This window comes from Stegostoma tigrinum, chromosome 6 (assembly GCF_030684315.1).
Source record: "Stegostoma tigrinum isolate sSteTig4 chromosome 6, sSteTig4.hap1, whole genome shotgun sequence".
Classification (NCBI taxonomy): Eukaryota; Metazoa; Chordata; class Chondrichthyes; order Orectolobiformes; family Stegostomatidae; genus Stegostoma; species Stegostoma tigrinum.
This window is the reverse complement of record NC_081359.1, coordinates 94,834,236-94,840,235: the sequence shown is the minus strand read 5'-3', so window position 1 is coordinate 94,840,235 and position 6,000 is coordinate 94,834,236.

The following is a 6,000-nucleotide window of genomic DNA, read 5'->3' as shown; positions in this document are numbered from 1 at the left end:
CCAGCCTCTCCTGCTAGTAGAAACATCTTCTCCATGCCCTCTCTATCTAGGCCTATTTGTAAGTTTCAGTGAGATATACCTCATCCTTCTAAACTCCATTCACTACAGACCATGGTTCTCAAACTCACCTGATATGAAGAGCTTTTCTTTCCCTTGATCATTCTTGTGAACCTCCTGCAGATCCCCTCCAAGACCAACACATCCTTCCTTAGATATGGGGCCCAAAACTGCTCACAATTTCCAAATCTGTTACTGAAATGAATCTCTCTAAATCTATCAATTACTTATTCTAAATTTGACACACAAGTAATCTTGATTCAAAGCTTCAGCTTTAATCTGATCTATTTATTATTGTCACATATACCAAAGTCCAGTGAAAAATTTTACTTTGCTTGCAATACAGGCAGACCATACAATACAAAATATATAATGGTAATAAAACAAAGCCAGAAATGCAATATTATGGCTGCAGAGAAGATGCACGAGGAGTGATGTCAATGTTAAATTTGAAGTTTGAGGGGTCCATTCGGGAGTCTAATAATGGTGGGAAAGAATCTGCTCTTGAATCAGCTGGTACATATGTTTAAGCTTTTGTATCTCTGCCCAACAGAAGAGGTTGGAAGAGATTATAGCTGTGGTGAAAGGTGTCTTTGATTATGTTGGCTGCCTTTCTGAGGCAGTGGGCAGTGTAGATGGAGTCAGTGGATGGAATGTTGGATTGTGTGATGGACTGGGCTGTGTTCACAACTCTCTGGAGTTTCTTACAGGCCTGCCCAGAGTAGTTGCCACACCAAGCCATGATACATCCAGATATGTGCGGAGTTTGGACATTCTCCCCGTGTCTGCGTGGGTTTCCTCTGGGTGCTCCGGTTTCCTCCCACAGTCCAAAGATGTACAGGCTAGGTGGATTGGCCGTGCTGAATTACCCGTAGTGTTCAGGGGTGTGTGGGTTATAGGGGGATGGGCCTGGGTGGGATGCTCCAAGGGGCGGTGTGGGCTTGTTGGGCCAAAGGTCCTGTTTCCACACTGTAGGGAATCTATAATCTAATCTGTAATCTAAAATCCTTTATATGGTACAACTATAAAAATTGGTGAGAGGAATATGTCAAATTTTCTTAGCCTCCTGAGAAAGTACAAACATTATTGTTGTTAACCTACTCACTTGTTAAAAATGGCACAATTGGTTCCACTGGCTTGTGAGGTTGCAGATTGTGTTTGAGTGCAATTCTTTTGCTGCAGGAACCACCTCACAGATGCCCAGTCTTGTGTCACATACTAGATATGCTTGAAGACTATTCCATTTAGTGTGGTGGCAGTGCCACACAACACAATGGAGGAAATGCTCCATGTGAAAACAAGACTTCATCTCCACAAAGTCTAGCTGCTGGCATGTACTGTACTGTTCTCCCCAGTATACAGCCCCAAACCCACCTGTGATACATTACCCACCAAGGTGAATATCTCTGAACTGGTGGACGAAGGTGTGGGTTGCCATTTTCTGAGATCCTCAGCTGCTTCTCCTCAAAGGTGCCTCCTCTGGGGGTAGGAGAGGTAAGCCTATCCATTGATGCTGCTTCACTTCTGGACCTGGCTTAGCTTTGTACGCTAGCAGCTGCAATGATAAGTAAATGTTCTCTTAGTATCACAATGCATCATTCTTAACAAAAGTTTCACTAAGATGTAGCTAACACAGTGTAGAGCTGGATGATTACAGCAGGCCAGGCAGCTTCAGAGGAGCAGGAAAGTTGACATTTCGGGTATGGACCCTTCTCAACACTCAATCTCATCTCCATTCTGACGCCACTTTATGATCTCACACCACACTAGCATGGCTTTATTGTAGTGTACCTGAAAGTTGGATACATGCTGTGAGCGCCTTATGGTAGAGGTCACATGATAATGGCAAGCAAAGAGGCACATTATCACGGAATATAATCACGGTTATCAAGGAGAAATTGCCCAAGAGCAAGAACATAAAGTTAAAGAAATGTTGCTGAACTAGTTTCCCGAGTATGAATCCAGTTTTTCATTCAGCAATAACAAAGGTTTTTGCAGTTGAGATTTCGGTTCCATTTGAGCTAATCTTAAAACGCTCCATTGAGCCAGATTGTGGTCGAAGCTTAGGTCAGCTGTATCTGAAGAATTGCAAAAGGGGTTGGAAAATGCTTGGAATAATTTGGACAAAGGCCGGAAAAGCGAAAAGCATGCTACAGCTGTAAATACCAACAGAAATAGCAAGTAAGATTGCACTTTCTCTCCTGCACTGCAATGTGTTTATTTTGAATAGCACTGACTCAGAGTACCATGTGTTGAAGTGAACAGTCGGCATGATTATGCTTAAGAATAAAGATTAATTTCTGTTTTTGCACAAAGCAGGTAAATAAAGCTATGTTAAGCTATTGTTAGTTAGATGATTTAGGACAGATGTGATGGGTAAATGAGATCATTGAAGAGTTTAATTGTTCCTTGCAAACACTGCATCCAGCTCCATTGATAAAATGTTAACTTAACCAACAAAACTGCTTATGCTGGAAATCTGAAACAAAAACTGAAATTGCTGGAAAATCTCAGCACATCTGGCAGCATCTTTGGAAGAAGATCTATGAAGATTATGGCACCTTCTAAACTTTTTACTGTAATCATTTGACTTCAAGTAACAACAAAGCTAATTCAAATCAGTGTTCACATTTCAGGTCCAGACTCAGGTGCTGAAGAAGGTTCACTCGACCAGAAAAGTTAACTTTGATTTCTCTCCACAGATGGTATGGCACGGTGGCTCAGTGGTTAGCACTGCGGCCTCACAGCTCCAGCAGCCGGGGTTTGATTCCACCCTTGGGTGATTGTCAGTGTGGAGTTTGCACATTCTCCCTGTGTCTGTGTGGATTTCCTCTGGGTGCTCCGGTTTCCTCCCACAGTCCAAAGATGTACAGGCTATGCGGATTGGCCACGCTAAATTTCCCGTAGTGTTCAGGGATGTGTAGATTAGGGAGATGGGTCTGGATGGGATAGTCGGTGTGGACTTGTTGGGCCAAACTGCTTGTTTCCACACTGTAGGGATTCTATAATGCTAACATTTTCCAGCAATTTCTGTTTTCGTTAATTGAACTCTGTTGGCCATATTTACTTTGAGTCAGAACTTTGAAAACTCAATTCCCATCAAAGGAGTGCCGCACATAATCGAGCCTGACCTCATCAGTACTGGGCAAGCACTGTTCAGCATTGTTGTTGCTGTCATTTTTTTTTGATAAGAACTTAAACAAAGGATCTCATCTACCAGGTCATGTTGATATAGAATATTCTTTGTCACTATTTGAGGGAGAGTAAGAGCGTTCCCCGATGATATTATTGTCAATAATCTTCCCATAAACAGCAACATGTGAGAGATCAGTTCATGGCTATTTCTAGAAGTTGCTGCTAGAGAAGTGACTCCCACCTTTACTACCTAGCTTTCTACAACACTTGCGTCCTCATCTAGTCACAATTTATCACAGTATCTTGGAATCAATGGGACCTCTCGGCAAGTCCAGTCTATGCAAATCTATGTTAACATAAGGAGCTGCGTTAGTTTTTAAAAATGACATCTGTGTGCAATGAGGTCACTTTTATCAAGCTCAGATGAATGATTGTAACATGCAGATTTGGTAAGCTCACAGGAATCTGCTCGATCATCAGAATAAACCAAAATATTTGCACATAAAACGTAAACCTAGAGGTTTTGAAATATATTCTAATATATAATTCCATTAATTCTAAAAAAATTCCTTTACATATTGCAAAAAGTACCTCAGTACACTAAAAGCATCCATTCTTTTTTTATTCATTCAAGGAACGTGCACATCACCAGCCAGTTCAGCATTTATTGCTCATCCCTATGTACCAAGTTGAGACTCAACTGCATTGTAGGTAAACTGGGTAAGGATGGAGAAATTTTCTTCCATGAACAACATTGGTGAACCAGATGGGCTTTTCCTGATTATTGGCAATAGTTTCACAATCATCACCAAACTCTTAATCCCAAATTTTCATTGAATTCAAATTCTATCATCTGCTCAGAAAATGCAAGCATGCAGGAAGTGTATCTGACTCCATCAACAGGTTGTCAGCTGCCATGGCGAGGAAGACCCAGCACCCTCTGATGTTGTGGACAGACAACCACACCTGCACTCCACTGCCCTATGTATTGGTCCTCAAGGCAGAAGGCAAGGCAACAAATGGGCAGGAAGCCTTGCCCCTTCTCCAAGTGCCCCCTCACAAGGCAGCAGGGCAGTGCCATAAGATGAACAGCTGAAGAAAGGACCCTCACACCCATAATCTCCACTCAGGAGAATGCAGAGCTGGCTGGGCCCTCTACTTCTAGCCTGCCTGCCCTTTCCGACCATTGGAAATTCTAGCTAAAGATGATCGACTTGACTTTGTCCATTATTCCCCCCACAATCTGTGTAGCGGGGAGCTCAGTGCAGTGCATTAGAGGGCCAGGAGAAGAAAAATGTACTAATGGCTCAGAAACCTGTACGTAATTAGTTGATCATCATATCTGATGTAAATAGATTGTTTACCATTCTATGTCATGTTCCCAGCTTATTTGGAAAACAATTTCATGTTTAAAAGTTTATTTTACAACTTACAGTATATAAATAGTTTTGTTATTTCATAGTAACCGACATTTCATCTTTCATTTTGTTGTCCCTGTTTCTGTTGTGACCGTAGATACTTTTTACCGTCCTAGAGCAACACTCCTTGGATGTTAGTAAGGTGCAGTGGTTAGGGGTCTGCAATGCTCACTCAGTACACCATATGAGAGACCAGGAGTAGCAGTATATGTACATGCCACTAGCTCACTCCAACAACTTCATCCCCATCACCTCCATGTCATTGCCTACAGTTTGACGGGCTGTCTGAACTGGACAGTGTACCTCAGGGAGGTCCTCAGCAGGGACAATGACAGAGATCTGGAAACTGAGACGGTCAGGGGAGAGGCACCCTGTACGTCTGTATGATCAACATACAATGTTTTCTTTTTCTTTATTCATTCACAGAATGAGGGTGTCTTTGGCTAGGAACAATTTATTGCCCATCCCTAACTGCCCAGAGGGTAGGAGAGTCAACCACATTGTTGTGGTTCTGGAGTCACATGTAGGCCAGACCAGTTAAGGATGGCAGTTTCTTTCCCTAAAAGGACAGTAGATGTGATGGAAGAATAATGTTGTTCCCCTGTGGCTGATGCAGTTCACTCTCCATCCATTGTGAGTCCTTTCACAGCCGTCCTCCTGAACATAGCGCATTATCTATGTGCTTCACGTTGGAAGCAATAATGAGCAGTTTCCAACCTCAGTGTTAACCTGCTGCTGAGACCCCCAACATCAGGCTTTTCCCTCTAGATGTCCGTTCCGTTGACACTTCCCCGTGTCATCACACAAGCTATGCCTCCACCTTTTCCCCCAGTACCCATTTGCCCTAATCCCCCCTTCCCCTAGCTCAATTCTGCCTTAATTTCTGTAAATAAAAGTGGCAGGATGATTGTGGCCCACCCTCTCACGTGGCCTGACCTGCCAGTGCCACGTCTCTGCTACACAGACCCATGGCTATTGGACACAAGCATCCTTGACCTTCCCCCAAGGACTGAACCCAATGGACACAAAGGAGTAACTGTGACCTGCTCCCTGAAGTACAGAGGCAGAGTCCCCTTGTATAGTCCAAAGATGTGCACGCGAGGTGGATTGGCCATGTTAAATTACTCGCAGTGTTCAGGGATGTGTAGACTAGATCGGTTTATAGGGGGATGAGTCTGGGTGGGATGCTCTGTTTCCACACTGTAGGGGTTCTATGAAATGCCAATCCATCCAAACGCCTGAATGTGACAACAACCCAAGACTGGTACAGGAGGCTGCCGTGACTCACCGTATTGGGGAAGGGCTCCCAAAGAACTTCACTGTGGATTAATCCCCTCAGACATGCCCCACTGTTTACTGAAGATGCTGTGCATTTAGCATGAGTCAAGGT